The sequence below is a fragment of the Oncorhynchus keta genome, chromosome 30 (genome assembly GCF_023373465.1).
Source record: "Oncorhynchus keta strain PuntledgeMale-10-30-2019 chromosome 30, Oket_V2, whole genome shotgun sequence".
NCBI classification, from domain to species: domain Eukaryota; kingdom Metazoa; phylum Chordata; class Actinopteri; order Salmoniformes; family Salmonidae; genus Oncorhynchus; species Oncorhynchus keta.
Window position 1 is genome coordinate 8,485,146 of NC_068450.1, and position 18,148 is coordinate 8,503,293.

General features: G+C 47.3%; 1 protein-coding gene and 1 long non-coding RNA gene across 2 annotated transcripts in view; one reads left to right on the forward strand and one right to left on the reverse strand.

Annotated features, from left to right (window-relative positions):
- The window catches only part of LOC127913862 (uncharacterized), a 2,102-nt gene extending 1,323 nt beyond the window's left edge, over nucleotides 1-779 (forward strand). Inside the window, exon 4 of the long non-coding RNA XR_008087009.1 lies at nucleotides 307-779. This is a non-coding gene — a long non-coding RNA (uncharacterized LOC127913862). The remainder of the gene's footprint in view (nucleotides 1-306) is intronic.
- LOC118373194 (TSC22 domain family protein 3-like) overlaps nucleotides 1-18,148 on the reverse strand; it is a 72,627-nt gene that overhangs the window by 41,688 nt on the left and 12,791 nt on the right. The window lies entirely within an intron of this gene.

Here is an 18,148-nt window from a genome sequence, read left to right on the forward strand (position 1 = left end):
CAAGAGAAAGGTGTCAGTGTAGTGGGACTGTAATGGGATGGCCTCTCTACCAAGAGAAAGGTGTCAGTGTAGTGGGACTGTAATGGGATGGCCTCTCTACCAAGAGAAAGGTGTCAGTGTAGTGGGACTGTAATGGGATGGCCTCTCTACCAAGAGAAAGGTGTCAGTGTAGTGGGACTGTAATGGGATGGCCTCTCTGCCAAGAGAAAGGTGTCAGTGTGAACTGTAATGGGATGGCCTCTCTACCAAGAGAAAGGTCTCAGTGTAGTGGGACTGTAATGGGATGGCCTCTCTACCAAGAGAAAGGTGTCAGTGTGAACTGTAATGGGATGGCCTCTACCAAGAGAAAGGTGTCAATGTGAACTGTAATGGGATGGCCTCTCTACCAAGAGCTCTGCTCTCTGTGTCTCTCTGTCTCTGTGTTCCTTCCAGAGCTCTGCTCTCTGTGTCTCTGTGTTCCTTCCAGAACTCTACTCTCTGTGTCTCTGTGTTCCTTCCAGAACTCTACTCTCTGTGTCTCTGTGTTCCTTCCAGAGCTCTACTCTCTGTGTCTCTGTGTTCCTTCCAGAACTCTACTCTCTGTGTCTCTGTGTTCCTTCCAGAACTCTACTCTCTGTGTCTCTGTGTTCCTTCCAGAACTCTACTCTCTGTGTCTCTGTGTTCCTTCCAGAACTCTACTCTCTGTGTCTCTGTGTTCCTTCCAGAGCTCTGCTCTCTGTGTCTCTGTGTTCCTTCCAGAACTCTACTCTCTGTGTCTCTGTGTTCCTTCCAGAACTCTACTCTCTGTGTCTCTGTGTTCCTTCCAGAACTCTACTCCGTGTACCCACCCTGTACCCACTCTGTACCCTCCCTGTACCCACCCTGTACCCACTCTGTACCCACCCTGTACCTGTACCCACCCTGTACCCACTCTGTACCTGTACCCACCCTGTACCCACCCTGTACCCACTCTGTACCCACCCTGTACCCTCCCGGTACCCACCCTGTACCCACCCTGTACCCTCCCTGTACCCACTCTGTACCCTCACTGTACCCACCCTGTACCCTCACTGTACCCACCCTGTACCCTCCCTGTACCCACCCTGTACCCTCCCTGTACCCACCCGGTACCCACCCTGTACCCTCCCTGTACCCACCCTGTACCCACTCTGTACCCAACCTGTACCCACCCGGTACCTACCCTGTACCCACCCGGTACCCACCCTGTACCCATCCTGTACCCACTCTGTACCCATCCTGTACCTGTACCCACCCTGTACCCACCCTGTACCCACCCTGTACCCACTCTGTACCCAACCTGTACCCACCCGGTACCTACCCTCTACCCTCCCGGTACCCACCCTGTACCCATCCTGCACCCACTCTGTACCCATCCTGTACCTATACCCACCCTGTACCCACTCTGTACCCACCCTGTACCTGTACCCACTCTGTACCCACTCTGTACCCACCCTGTACCCACCCTGTACCCACTCTGTACCCACCCTGTACCCACTCTGTACCCACCCTGTACCTGTACCCACTCTGTACCCACTCTGTACCTATACCCACCCTGTACCCACTCTGTACCCACCCTGTACCCACCCTGTACCCATGCTGTACCCACCCTGTACCCACTCTGTACCTGTACCCACCCTGTACCCACTCTGTACCTATACCCACTCTGTACCCACCCTGTACCCACCCTGTACCCACTCTGTACCTATACCCACCCTGTACCCACCCTGTACCCACTCTGTACCCACCCTGTACCCACTCTGTACCCACCCTGTACCCACCCTGTACCCACTCTGTACCCACCCTGTACCCACTCTGTACCCACTCTGTACCCACCCTGTACCCACTCTGTACCCACCCTGTACCCACCCTGTACCCACTCTGTACCCACCCTGTACCCACCCTGTACCCACCCTGTACCCACCCTGTACCCACTCTGTACCCACCCTGTACCCATATAACGACTTGCTCTTGTAAACAATACACAGATGTGAAGACAGGATGCATCTTGTTATTTTTGCTCAGCTAGCCCTGAAAAGTTTGTATTTTATTGGCAGATACAATCGTAGGCTTGGCAAACAACTTACTCCCCGTTCTCTACTCTTCTGTAGTCTGCACGGAATGGCCTGGATGAATAACTTCTTTCATTCTCAGAGAGAGTCAAATGGCTGAAGTGGACCTGCCTAATCTGCCTCATTACTGTAACCGCGGAAATCAAGACTGGACTTGGTGGGTGTTATATGGGTTGGGTGGTGTCCTGTTCTCTATGATGAGTGATAGACAGAGGCTGGCTAATGCAGTCTAGGAGGGGCAGAAGATTTCCTAAAAACCCCAGGAGAGTTTCCAGAACCTTCTCAGTTTCCCAGCTTCCCCAGTGGCAGTGCCTACAGTTCCAACCTCTCCCCCCCCAAAAACACTATGATGAAGACATGGAGAATACACACAGGCCTCGGCTCAAACAGTACCCTATTTCCTGAATAGTGCACCACTGTTCACCATGGTCCATAGGGCTCTGGTCTAAAGTAGTACACTATGTAGGGAAGAGGGTTCCATAGGGCTCTGGTCTAAAGTAGTCCACTATGTAAGGAAGAGGGTCCCATAGGGCTCTGGTCTAAAGTAGTGCACAATGTAGGGAAGAGGGTTCCATAGGGCTCTGTGGAAGTCCAACAGGAAATTGGGAAGCTTTGGAACCGTGGAAGGAAAACAGGAAAGTGGGAAGCTTTGGAACCGTGGAAGGAAAACAGGAACGTGGGAAGCTACGGAACCGTGGAGGGACAACAGGAAAGTGGGAAGCTACGGAACCGTGGAAGGACAACAGGAAAGTGGGAAGCTTTGGAACCGTGGAAGGAAAACAGGAATGTGGGAAGCTACGGAACCGTGGAAGGACAACAGGAAAGTGGGAAGCTACGGAACCGTGGAAGGACAACAGGAAATTGGGAAGCTTTAGAACCGTGGAAGGAAAACAGGAAAGTGGGAAGCTACGGAACCGTGGAAGGACAACAGGAAAGTGGGAAGCTACGGAACCGTGGAAGGACAACAGGAAAGTGGGAAGCTTTGGAACCGTGGAAGGACAACAGGAAAGTGGATTCATTACATTGAAGATTATTCTTCACCTGTCAGACTTCGCTTTGGACCAGTCGAATGTAGCGATTCATAATTAAACATCAGATCGGTTTGGACCAGTCGAATGTAGCGATTCATAATTAAACTTCAGATCGGTTTGGACCAGTCGAATGTAGCGATTTATAATTAAACTTCAGATCGGTTTGGACCAGTCGAATGTAGCGATTCATAATTAAACTTCAGATCGGTTTGGACCAGTCGAATGTAGCGATTCATAATTAAACTTCAGATCGGTTTGGACCAGTCGAATGTAGCGATTCATAATTAAACTTCAGATCGGTTTGGACCAGTCGAATGTAGAGATTCATAATTACACTTCAGATCGGTTTGGACCAGTCGAATGTAGCGATTCATAATTAAACTTCAGATCGGTTTGGACCAGTCGAATGTAGCGATTCATAATTAAACTTCAGATCGGTTTGGACCAGTCGAATGTAGCGATCCATAACTAAACTTCAGATCGGTTTGGACCAGTCGAATGTAGCGATCCATAACTAAACTTCAGATCGGTTTGGACCAGTCGAATGTAGCGATTCATAACTAAACTTCAGATTGGTTTGGACCAGTCGAATGTCACGATTCATAACTAAACTTCAGATCGGTTTGGACCAGTCGAATGTAGCGATTCATAACTAAACTTCAGATCGGTTTGGACCAGTCGAATGTAGCGATTCATAATTAAACTTCAGATCGGTTTGGACCAGTCGAATGTAGCGATTCATAATTAAACTTCAGATCGGTTTGGACCAGTCGAATGTAGCGATTCATAACTAAACTTCAGATCGGTTTGGAACAGTCGAATGTAGCGATTCATAATTAAACATCAGATCGGTTTGGACCAGTCGAATGTAGCGATTCATAATTAAACTTCAGATCGGTTTGTGCCATCTTGCCAAAGGTGCCTAGACAGCACAAACAGATCTGGCACTAGACTAGAAGTGTTCACCTTTTCGTTGTAAATCTTTCACATGCACATATATTTGGAGCTTCTACCAGAGCAGCACATCTCTGCCCTCTGATGCAAAGTGGCTTTGGGAGGGGTGAGAACTCTCTTCGATGGGTGTACAGTGACATATTTCACACAAGTCTTACGAAACGATTGCTGAATTCTTGTGAAGTACACTACTTGCCAAACTGTTCCCACCCAAAAACACAGCATCAGGAATGGAAAGAGTCTTCTCTCGTGTCCTCTTAGTTTCTACAATTAATTTTGGGAAACAACATGGAGTAATTATCACTTAAGTTCAAATGAAATGGCCTGAGATGGAGCCTAAAGAGGAGGCCTGAGATGGAGCCTAAAGAGGAGGCCTGAGATGGAGCCTAAAGAGGAGGCCTGAGATGGAGCCTAAAGAGGAGGCCTGAGATGGAGCCTAAAGAGGAGGCCTGAGATGGAGCCTAAAGAGGAGGCCTGAGATGGAGCCTAAAGAGGAGGCCTGAGATGGAGCCTAAAGAGGAGGCCTGAGATGGAGCCTAAAGAGGAGACCTGAGATGGAGCCTAAAGAGGAGACCTGAGATGGAGCCTAATGAGGAGGCCTGAGATGGAGCCTAAAGAGGAGACCTGAGATGGAGCCTAAAGAGGAGACCTGAGATGGAGTCTAATGAGGAGGCCTGAGACAGAGTCTAATAAGGAGGCCTGAGACAGAGTCTAATGAGGAGGCCTGAGAGTCTGGAGGTCTGAGACAGAGTAATGAGGAGGCCTGAGACCTGAGACAGAGACAGAGTCTAATGAGGAGGCCTGAGACAGAGTCTAATGAGGAGGTCTGAGACAGAGTCTAATGAGAGGCCTGAGACAGAGTCTAATGAGGAGGCCTGAGACAGAGTCTAATGAGGAGGCCTGAGACAGAGTCTAATAAGGAGGTCTGAGACAGAGTCTAATGAGGAGGCCTGAGACAGAGTCTAATGAGGAGGCTGAGACAGAGTCTAATGAGGAGGTCTGAGACAGAGTCTAATGAGGAGGCCTGAGACAGAGTCTAATGAGGAGGCCTGAGACAGAGCCTGAGGAGGCCTGAGACAGAGTCTAATGAGGAGGCCTGAGACAGAGTCTAATGAGGAGGCCTGAGACAGAGTCTAATGAGGAGGCCTGAGACAGAGTCTAATGAGGAGGCCTGAGACAGAGTCTAATGAGGAGGCCTGAGACAGAGTCTAATGAGGAGGCCTGAGACAGAGTCTAATGAGGAGGCCTGAGACAGAGCCTAATGAGGAGGCCTGAGACAGAGTCTAATGAGGAGGCCTGAGACAGAGTCTAATAAGGAGGCCTGAGACAGAGTCTAATGAGGAGGCCTGAGACAGAGCCTAATGAGGAGGCCTGAGACAGAGTCTAATGAGGAGGCCTGAGACAGAGTCTAATGAGGAGGCCTGAGACAGAGTCTAATGAGGAGGCCTGAGACAGAGTCTAATGAGGAGGCCTGAGACAGAGTCTAATGAGGAGGCCTGAGACAGAGTCTAATGAGGAGGCCTGAGACAGAGTCTAATGAGGAGGCCTGAGACAGAGTCTAATGAGGAGGCCTGAGACAGAGTCTAATGAGGAGGCCTGAGACAGAGTCTAATGAGGAGGCCTGAGACAGAGTCTAATAAGGAGGCCTGAGACAGAGCAATGAGGAGGCCTGAGACAGTCTAATGAGGAGGCCTGAGACAGAGTCTAATGAGGAGGCCTGAGACAGAGTCTAATGAGGAGGCCTGAGACAGAGTCTAATGAGGAGGCCTGAGACAGAGTCTAATGAGGAGGCCTGAGACAGAGTCTAATGAGGAGGCCTGAGACAGAGTCTAATGAGGAGGCCTGAGACAGACCTGAGACAGAGTCTAATGAGGAGGCCTGAGACAGAGTCTAATGAGGAGGCCTGAGACAGAGTCTAATGAGGAGGCCTGAGACAGAGTCTAATGAGGAGGCCTGAGACAGAGTCTAATGAGGAGGCCTGAGACAGAGTCTAATGAGGAGGCCTGAGACAGAGCCAAATGAGGAGGCCTGAGACAGAGTCTAATGAGGAGACCTGAGACAGAGTCTAATGAGGAGGCCTGAGACAGAGTCTAATGAGGAGGCCTGTCGTTTCATTTGTTTTATGAGCCACAGCAGGAGAGACATTCTGTTATCTTTGTCATTTCATTTAATCTGTCTCATGCTGTGACAAGAGACTTGTGTTTTGGGGACTTCGTTACAATCATTATATGTCCATGTTCAGGAAAACAACTGAGTTGGAAAGTTGTTTACAACAAAAACAATTATATATAAAAAATACAATGACCCTCAAATAACTAAGTTTTATAGTGACATGCATGTTAACAACTTAACAACACGCTACTGCAAATGAATATGGCAGGAAACAGGAAACAGGAAATATGAATATGGCAGGAAACAGGAAACAGGAAATATGAATATGGCAGGAAACAGGAAACAGGAAATATGAATATTTCCTGTTCGGGAAAAGTATTACTTCATAAACATGTAGAACTGAATACAGATGTCAGATATTTTTCTTCTCGTTACAGCATTTTTTCCAAGCGATGGACTGTGACATCACTGGGGTGTCGCCAGGGCAACACGCCTAGCAGAACGAAGAGCTTCAGTACTTATCTAGGACCAGACCAAGAACAGACCCCCCCCTCTCCCCCAACAGGACAGGGATAATCTGCGTGTACTGAATGCTTCCAAAATGTGCATTGCATTCCATACACAGTACTCTGTTTGAGTCGTCTACGTGACAGCCTGAGGGATAGAGAGCACACTGGTTCTGTGAAGTGTAACTTTCTCATGGTTCTGGTTGTGTAATATCTCCTGATTGGCTAACTAAAAAAGGGAAAACCGTTTCAAGACTCTTATATCATCATTATATTGTCCCTAAATACTGTAGGATGGCTGGTGTTCTGTGTGTTGATAGTGGTGTGTTGTGTTGACAGTCAGGATGGCTGGTGTTCTGTGTGTTGATAGTGGTGTGTTGTGTTGACAGTCCGGATGGCTGGTGTTCTGTGTGTTGATAGTGGTGTGTTGTGTTGACAGTCAGGATGGCTGGTGTTCTGTGTGTTGATAGTGGTGTGTTGTGTTGACAGTCCGGATGGCTGGTGTTCTGTGTGTTGATAGTGGTGTGTTGTGTTGACAGTCAGGATGGCTGGTGTTCTGTGTGTTGATAGTGGTGTGTTATGTTGACAGTCCGGATGGCTGGTGTTCTGTGTGTTGATAGTGGTGTGTTGTGTTGACAGTCCGGATGGCTGGTGTTCTGTGTGTTGACAGTGGTGTGTTGTGTTGACAGTCCGGATGGCTGGTGTTCTGTGTGTTGATAGTGGTGTGTTGTGTTGACAGTCAGGATGGCTGGTGTTCTGTGTGTTGACAGTGGTGTGTTGTGTTGACAGTCCGGATGGCTGGTGTTCTGTGTGTTGATAGTGGTGTGTTGTGTTGACAGTCAGGGTGGCTGGTGTTCTGTGTGTTGACAGGGGCGTGTTGTGTTTACAGCCTGTTTCATTATCTTTAATGGTGCCATGGCCTGGTGTTGTGTGTCAGTCCAGCACTACAGCCAGCTATTACTGACAGTGGTCTCCACTTCTGCCACTGAATAAGTGGTGTGTTGTGTTGCAACAACAGGCGGGTGGCGGACTGTGTGAGACCAATAGTAGATTGTAATGGATGGGATGGCTGGTGTTCTGTTTGAAGTGGTGTGTTTTTACAACCTCTTGATATGACTTGTTGAGTACTATTACATATGTGGTGTAGAATACTGTTACTATTACATATGGGGGTGGTGTGATTACTGTTACATTGACAGGGGTGTAGAATTGACTGAGTACTATTACATATGGGGGTGGAATACTGTTACTATTACATATGGGGGTGTTGTATTGACAGTATGGGGTGTTCTGTGTGTTGAATGGTGATTACTATTACATATGGGGGTGTTGCATACTGATTACTGTTGACATATGGGGTGTAGAATACTGTTACTATTACAGGGGGTGTGAATATTGTTACTTTACAGCCTGTTTCATTATCTTTAATGCGTGCCAGACTGAGCCTGAGTCCAAGCAGATAAGACTTGTGTGTCGCCCAGCACTACTATTACATATGGGGGTGTTGCAGCCAGAATACTGATTACTATTACATATGGGGGTGTAGAATATTGATTACTACCACTGACACTATTACATATGGGGTAGAATACACACACACACACACACACATATGGGGGTGTAGAATACTGATTACTATTAGACAGTGGTCTCCACTCAACCTCTGCCACTGAATTTAAGTAACACACTGTAGAATACCATTCCAACTAGAATGTCGTAGCTGAATGTGTTGCAACAACAGGCGGACCAATCACAGGCGGACCAATCACAGGCAGACCAATCACAATGAGACATAGATTACTATTATGGATGGGAGGGGGTGGCAGCACTCCTATGCTGTTACTTTACATATGAAATACTGATTACTATTACATATGGGGGTGTAGAATACCCCTGATTACTATTACAAAAAACTGATTACTATTACATATGTTTTACAACCTCTTGATATGACTTGGAATACTGAGTACTATTACATATGGGGGTGTAGAATACTGATTACTATTACATATGGGGGTGTAGAATACTGATTACTATTACATATGGGGGTGTAGAATACTGAATACTATTACATATGGGGGTGTAGAATACTGAGTACTATTACATATGGGGGTGTAGAATACTGATTACTATTACATATGGGGGTGTTGGAATACTGATTACTATTACATATGGGGGTGTTGCATACTGATTACTATTACATATGGGGGTGTAGAATACTGATTACTATTACATATGGGGGTGTAGAATATTGATTACTATTACATATGGGGGTGTAGAATACTGATTACTATTACATATGGGGGTGTAGAATACTGATTACTATTACATATGGGGTGTTGGAATACTGATTACTATTACATATGGGGGTGTAGAATATTGATTACTATTACATATGGGGGTGTAGAATACTGATTACTATTACATATGGGGGTGTAGAATACTGATTACTATTACATATGGGGGTGTAGAATACTGATTACTATTACATATGGGGGTGTTGGAATACTGATTACTATTACATATGGGGGTGTTGGCTTTGTACTTTGTTGTGTAGTGTACCAATGGGTGGGACTGTTTTTTGTTTTTGTGGAATTTTGCCCAAGACTGAAGTCATGATAGTGTGGCAGGGTTGAGCCATTCAAGATTTTGTTTTCAAGGAAAAGTTTGCACGATAGTCCAACTGGAAAAAAAAAGTTATCTGTGTCGTCAAAATAAAGGCTAGCTCTTCACGGAGACAATGAGTTCTTCACGGAGATAACGAGTTCTTCACAGTGATAACGAGTACTTCACGGAGATAGGGAGTTCTTCACAAAGATAATGAATTATTCACAGAGATAATGTTATTCACAGAATAACTCATTATCACTTCCCCCCTGCTCTACCAAATCTTTTCTAAGTATCAATCAATCTTATTTGTAAGCCACTGTTGTACACCAACAGAGCAAGAAGTGGCAAGTTTGTCATTATTAGATGTAAACAGAAGCTTATTCATCAAGCGAGGCATGGTGAGATATCAACACAGAGCTGAGACCCGTAGACTGGGTCACAAGGCAGTGAATTACAGTGAACAGAAGGAACAGCAGCTGATTCATACAACGACCCTCGGAGCTTAAACTGTCTTATTATGATCACTAGGATTATCTCTTCAAGGACAAACGAAGGGTGAGGTCAGGATATCAGTAGTATCTTTATTATATTGACAGTATCTATTCAGTACTACTCTACTACTATTGACAGTATCTATTCAGTACTACTCTACTACTATTGACAGTATCTATTCAGTACTACTCTACTACTATTGGCAGTAGCTATTCAGTACTACTCTACTACTATTGACAGTATCTATTCAGTACTACTCTACTACTATTGACAGTATCTATTCAGTACTACTCTACTACTATTGACAGTATCTATTCAGTACTACTCTACTACTATTGACAGTATCTATTCAGTACTACTCTACTACTATTGACAGTATCTATTCAGTACTACTCTACTACTATTGACAGTATCTATTCAGTACTACTCTACTACTATTGACAGTATCTATTCAGTACAACTCTACTACTATTGACAGTATCTATTCAGTACTACTCTACTACTATTGACAGTATCTATTCAGTACTACTCTACTACTATTGACAGTATCTATTCAGTACTACTCTACTACTATTGACAGTATCTATTCAGTACTACTCTACTACTATTGACTGTATCTATTCAGTACTACTGTACCATTGACAGTATCTATTCAGTACTACTCTACTACTATTGACAGTATCTATTCAGTACTACTCTACTACTATTGACAGTATCTATTCAGTACTACTCTACTACTATTGGCAGTATCTATTCAGTACTACTCTACTACTATTGACAGTATCTATTCAGTATTACTCTACTACTATTGACCGTATCTATTCAGTACTACTCTGCTACTATTGACTGTATCTATTCAGTACTACTGTACCATTGACAGTATCTATTCAGTACTACTCTACTACTATTGACAGTATCTATTCAGTATTACTCTACTACTATTGACAGTATCTATTCAGTACTACTCTACTACTATTGACTGTATCTATTCAGTACTACTGTACCATTGACAGTATCTATTCAGTACTACTCTACTACTATTGACAGTATCTATTCAGTACTACTCTACTACTATTGACAGTATCTATTCAGTACTACTCTACTACTATTGACAGTATCTATTCAGTACTACTCTACTACTATTGACAGTATCTATTCAGTACTACTCTACTATTGACAGTATCTATTCAGTACTACTCTACTACTATTGACAGTATCTATTCAGTACTACTCTACTACTATTGACAGTATCTATTCAGTACTACTCTACCATTGACAGTATCTATTCAGTACTACTCTACTACTATTGACAGTATCTATTCACTACTACTCTACTACTATTGACAGTATCTATTCAGTACTACTCTACTACTATTGACAGTATCTATTCAGTACTACTCTACTACTATTGACAGTATCTATTCAGTACTACTCTACTACTATTGACAGTATCTATTCAGTACTACTCTACTACTATTGACAGTATCTATGAGTGGATCCCTGTCTGCCTGTCTGCTTGTGAGTCGTGTGAGTCTCTGTATGAGTGGATCTCTGTATATATGAGATATATATATGAGATAAATAACGTATTTGTTCGCTATTTGTTCGCCTCTGCTGATGTGGTGATGGCCCCACTGACAGCCCCTGGCCCCACTGACAGCCCCTGGCCCCACTGACAGGGCCTGGCTAACTGACAGAGCCCCTTCCACACTGACAGGGCCTGGCTAACTGACAGAGCCCCTTCCACACTGACAGGGCCTGGCTAACTGACAGGGCCCCTTCCACACTGACAGGGCCTGGCTAACTGACAGGGCCCCTTCCACACTGACAGGGCCTGGCTAACTGACAGGGCCCCTTCCACACTGACAGGGCCTGGCTAACTGACAGGGCCCCTTACCCACTGACAGGGCCCCTTCCACACTGACAGGGCCTGGCTAACTGACAGGGCCCCTTCCACACTTACAGGGCCCCTTCCACACTGACAGGGCCCCTTCCACACTGACAGGGCCTGGCTAACTGACAGGGCCCCTTCCACACTTACAGGGCCTGGCTAACTGACAGGGCCCCTTCCACACTGACAGGGCCTGGCTAACTGACAGGGCCCCTAACCCACTGACAGGGCCCCTTACCCACTGACAGGGCCCCTTCCACACTGACAGGGCCTGGCTAACTGACAGCCCCTGGCCCCACTGACAGGGCCCCTTCCACACTGACAGGGCCCCTTCCACACTGACAGGGCCTGGCTAACTGACAGGGCCCCTTCCACACTGACAGGGCCCCTTCCACACTGACAGGGCCTGGCTAACTGACAGGGCCCCTTCCACACTGACAGCCCCTGGCCCCACTGACAGGGCCCCTTCCACACTGACAGGGCCCCTTCCACACTGACAGGGCCTGGCTAACTGACAGGGCCCCTTCCACACTGACAGGGCCTGGCTAACTGACAGTCCCTGGCCCCACTGACAGGGCCCCTTCCACACTGACAGGGCCTGGCTAACTGACAGGGCCCCTTACCCACTGACAATGCCCCTTACCCACTGACAGGGCCACTTACCCACTGACAGGGCCCCTTACCCACTGACAGGGCCTGGCTAACTGACAGGGCCCCTTACCCACTGACAGGGCCTGTCTGGTGATGGTGAAGGAGGCCCACGGCGACTGCTGTCCCCCACTGAGAGTGACTCCATTTGGGTCGGAAAGAGACCACGTAGATGACTCCTGATGGTACCCTGAACCAGACATAGAGAACAAGGGAACACACACACACACACACACACACACACCACCATAATACAAGGACACCACATTGTTGTCAGACATCTCCTGGCACAGCACCAAAACCCATTCACACAGTCACAGCAATGCTATAACTCAACAAGTCCATTAAACAATATTACAGTATCTCTCTGTACCGAACTCACCAAGCCCCTCACTATCTCTACCTCTCAAGACAAATGAACAACTCCTTGACTCATAATTGACTTCCTGAAGACTTCACCTTGAGTAGATCTCTATAATGGGACTCCAACAGCAGTGTACTATACAGTATAGGGAATAAGGTGTTTATATCTATCTTCTATTTTGTCTTTGATTGTTCGCTAAACAAGTCTAACAATTGATATGCTTTCCCTGTGTTTATATGTGTGTGTGTAGTATGTGTGTGTGTGTGTGTGTACGTGTTGTGTGTGTGTGTGTGTGTGTGTGTGTGTGTGTATGCGTGTGTGTGTATGTGTGTGTGCGTGTGTGTGCGTGTGTGTGTATGCGTGTGTGTGTGTGTGTGTGTGTGTGTGTGTGTGTGTGTGTGTGTGTGTGTGTGTGTGTGTGTGTGTGTGTGTGTGTGTGTGTGTGTATGCGTGTGTGTGTGTATGTGGGTGTGTGTGTGTGTATGCGTGTGTGTGTGTGTGTGTGTGTGTGTGTGTGTGTGTGTGTGTGTGTGTGTGTGTGTGTATGTGTGTGTGGGTGTGTGTGTGTGTATGCGTGTGTGTGTGTGTGTGTGTGTGTGTGTGTGTGTGTGTGTGTGTGTGTGTGTGTGTGTGTGTGTGTGTGTGTGTGTGTGTGTGTGTGTGTGTGTATGCGTGGGTGTGTGTGTGTGTGTGTGTGTGTGTGTGTGTGTGTGTGTGTGTGTGTGTGTGTGTGTGTGTGTGTGTGTGTATGCGTGTGTGTGTGTGTGTATGCGTGTGTGTGTGTGTGGTCCCGACTGCTTATGACTCTGTTCTCTCTTGTCTTATCCTCCCTGTATTCTCCCCTTCTCTACCTTCTCTACCCCCTATCCTACCCCCTTCTCTACCCCCTTCCCTACTCCTTATCCTACCCCCTTCTCTACCCCTACCCCCTATCCTGAGACACTATGTGAGGCTGGTGGGAGGAGCTACCCCCTAGGAGGATGGGCCCCCTTCCCTCATTTCCCTAATGGATGGACTGGTAGAACCCCATCCTTAGTTCTCTAACACATCAAACATATGACAACATATGTGTTTGTCTCCCCCATTCCACCCCCTATCCAATACCCCCTTCTCTACCCCCTTCCCTACCCCTTATCCTACCCCCTTCTCTATTTCCCTACCATGGACAGACATTTACGAGGCTTCCCTATTTTTTCTCTATTTTACCTTTATTTAACCCCCTTTATTTAACCTTCCCTATTTAACCAGGCAAGTCTCCCTTAAGAACAAACCCCTTCCCTTAGTTTGGATCAATGACGGCACTATGTGAGGCTGGTGGGAACAACTGGGCTCATTGTAATGGATGGACTGGCAGAACGACAGATTTGTACCTCAAACATATGACAACATATGTGTTTGTCTCCTTTCCATTCCAACCATTATTACAATGAGCCCATCTGCCTCTAGCTTCCCACGCCTCTATACCATGGACAGGCATTTACCCAATAACCGGCCCATGTACAGGGTCAACCGAGTCAATGTGTGGAGGTACAGGTTAGTCAAGGTAATTTGTGAAGTGACTACGAGCAGATAATAAACAGTGAGAAGCTGCAGTGTAAAAACAAAGAGGGGGGAGTGAATTAAAAATAAATAGTCTGGGTGGCCATTTGATTAGTTTAGTCATTCAGCAGTCTTATGGCTTGGGGGTAGAAGCTGTTAAGGAGATTTTTGGTCCTAGACTTGGTGTTCCAGTACCGCTTGCTGTGCGGAGGCAGGAGAGAACAGGCTATGATTTGGATGACTGGAGTCTTTGACAAATTTTTGGGCCTTCGTCTGACACCGCCTGGTATTTAGGTCCTGGATGTCAGGAAGCTTGGAAGCAGTTTTGTTTTTGTACCAGGTTGTCATTTCAGATAAGCCTATAGGCTATGGCAAAGTGATAGGGAGGGACCCTCCCACCCCCAGTCGATAGGTTACTGAACAGTCTACAAATGGGGTGGGTGGCAGGGTGGCCTAGTGGTTAGAGCGTAGAGGTGGCAGGGTAGCCTAGTGGTTAGAGTGTAGAGGTGGCAGGGTGGCCTAGTGGTTAGAGTGTAGAGGTGGCAGGGTAGCCAAGTGGTTAGAGTGTAGAGGTGGCAGGGTGGCCTAGTGGTTAGAGTGTAGAGGTGGCAGGGTGGCCTAGTGGTTAGAGTGTAGAGGTGGCAGGGTGGCCTAGTGGTTAGAGCGTAGAGGTGGCAGGGTAGCCTAGTTTACATTTAAGTTTTAGGAGTGTAGAGGTGGCAAATTGGTGGCACTAGTGGTTAGAGTGTAACAGCCACTTGCATCTAAATCTTGGCCTAGTGGTTAGAGTGTAGAGGTGGCAGGGTGGCCTAGTGGTTAGAGTGTAGAGGTGGCAGGGTGGCCTAGTGGTTAGAGTGTAGAGGTGGCAGGGTAGCCAAGTGGTTAGAGTGTAGAGGTGGCAGGGTGGCCTAGTGGTTAGAGTGTAGAGGTGGCAGGGTGGCCTAGTGGTTAGAGTGTAGAGGTGGCAGGGTGGCCTAGTGGTGACAAGGTGGCAAAAGCCTGTGGTTAGCCCCTGAACAAGGTGGCCAGTGGTTAACCCACCGTGCTAGGGTGGCAGGGTGGAAAATAAGTGGTTCTTAACTGACTTGCCTGGGTTAAATAAAAAACACAGGGTAGTTCCAGTGGTTAGAGTCACCGGTGGCAGGGTGGCTAGTGGTAATGTCAAGGTGGCAGGGTGGCCTAGTGGTTAGTCTAATGTCAGGGTCAAACAGCAGTCACCTAGCCACCTGGTCTAATGTCAGAGGTGGCAGGGTCACCTAGTGGTTAGTCTAGATGTGGCAAGTCAAACAGCAGTCAGAGGTGGCCAGGGTGGCCTAATGGTTAAGTCAAACAGCAGTCAGGGTAGCCTAGTGGTTAGAGTAGAAACAGCAGTCACCTAGTGGCAGGGTAGCCTAGTGGTTAGAGCGTCACCTAGATCAATCCTCTAGTCTGATGTCAAGGTCAAACAACAGTCACTAGCCCCTGAACAAGGCTAACCCACCGTGTCAAGTCAAAAATAAGAATTTGTTCAACTGACTTGCCTGGTAAAATAAAAACGTCAAGTTCCAACAGGGAGTCACCTAGCCACCTCTAGTCTAATGTCAAGTCAAACAGCAGTCACCTAGCCACCTCTAGTCTAATGTCAAGTCAAACAGCAGTCACCTAGCCACCTCTAGTCTAATGTCAAGTCAAACAGCAGTCACCGAGCCAAGCATTTCGCTACACTCGCATTAACATCTGCTAACCATGTGTATGTGACAAATAACATTTGATTTGATGCCTTCTACTACTTCCATCTTCACCACTGCACTGTTTTGACAAAAGGTTGAGGCGTCCGCATGGTCCTAAAGTCAAATCTGTATTGGAAAATTATTTTTGTAAGGCCTCCCGGGTGGCGCATTGGTCTAAGGCAATGCACCGCAGTGCTAACTGTGCCACCAGAGATTCTGGGTTTGAGCCCAAGCTCTGTTGCAGCCAGCCGCAACCGGGAGGCCCATGGGGTGGGCGTACAATTGGCCCAGCATCGTCTGGGTTAGGGAGGGTTTCGCCGGCAGGGACATCCTTGTCTCATTGCACACTAGCAACTCCTGTGGCGGGCCAGGTGCAGTGCACACTGACCAGGTCGCCAGGTGTACGTTGTTTCTTCCAACACATATATATATATTTTTTTGTAGCCTGTTTTAAATTGTTGGTGTTGAGCTAGCCATACCCAATTGACGCCCCTGGTTTGTACATTAATTTAGCCAGAGGGTTAAGTACCTTGCTCAAGGGCACAACAACAGATTTTGTTCCCACCTAGTCAGCCGAGTAATCTGAACCAGCAACCTTTAGGTTATTGACCCAACACTCTTAACTGTTAGGCTAACTGCCACCCATACTGCTAGGCTAACTGCCACCCATACGGCTAGGCTAACTGCCACCCATACTGCTAGGCTAACTGCCACCCATACGGCTAGGCTAACTGCCACCCATATGGCTAGGCTAACTGCCACACATACTGCTAGGCTAACTGCCACTCACAGCTAGGCTAACTGATACCCATACTGCTAGGCTAACTGACACCCATACTGCCTAACTGCCACCCATACTGCTAGGCTAACGGCCACCCATATGGCTAGGCTAACTGCCACCTACCCACCCATACTGCTAGGCTAACTGCCACCCATACTGCTAGGCTAACTGCCACCCATACGGCTAGGCTAACTGCCACCCATACTGCTAGGCTAACTGCCACCCATACGGCTAGGCTAACTGCCACCCATATGGCTAGGCTAACTGCCACACATACTGCTAGGCTAACTGCCACCCATACGGCTAGGCTAACTGCCACCCATACTGCTAGGCTAACTGACACCCATACTGCTAGGCTAACTGCCACCCATACTGCTAGGCTAACGGCCACCCATATGGCTAGGCTAACTGCCACCTATACTGCCACCCATACTGCTAGGCTAACTGCCACCCATACTGCTAGGCTAACTGCCACCCATACGGCTAGGCTAACTGCCACCCATACTGCTAGGCTAACTGCCACCCATACTGCTAGGTTTAACTGCCACCCATACGGCTAGGCTAATTGCCACCCATATTTTATTGTGTATTGTATCTGGTTATGTAGGGCAACCTTGTTTGTACTTTGTTAAATACATTGGATGTTCTTCACAGTGTAAGTCTTTCAACAGTATTGATACGTTTGTAGATCACGTGTAGACTGTTCTACAACCACAGTCCAAACTACAGTCTGTCTGAGATGTCATGTGACGAGAGGAGCCGCTGCTCTTCAAAGTTTGCTGTGTGTTTGAGTTCACTGCGTACGATTCACCTTGTAGAATTCAGGCACATCTATTCAAACGGACTGCCTTTCTTCGAGGGACCTGCTGTTCACGTTCAACTCTTAAGTGACAGGATGAGTGTATTCTTTCCCGTCTGGAGAGCTCGCAAATTCACTGACTGGACAGTGGCCAGATTCCCAAAATGCTTTGTTGCTAATGTAACGTGGGTCTCACTGCTTGAGGTGGCCATGTCAATGAGTTTATAACAAGCGCTAGCTCACTAACACTGCCAACGGTTGAAGCTAGTGTTCCTTCTCTAAAGCCAATAGCCTCAGAGTCTGCAGTCAGAGCTCCTCAAAGCCAACTATCCCCCCCCCCCCCCCCCCCCACCCCTCCCCATTCATCCTGTTGGATCACAGATGCTTTTTCAAAGCCACATTCAAAGGAAAGCAAGGAAAAGCCTCTTGAGCCAGAAAGCCAGCAGCCTCTCATGACCCTACCAAGGATTTTACGTAACATGGCTGCCACAGCCCACTCCTTCACATCTCAAACAGCACCGCATGGCCTATATAGTGCACTACTGTCGACCAGGGCCCTATATAGTGCACTACTGTTGACCAGGGCCCTATATAGTGCACTACTGTCGACTAGGGCCCTATATAGTGCACTACTGTCGACCAG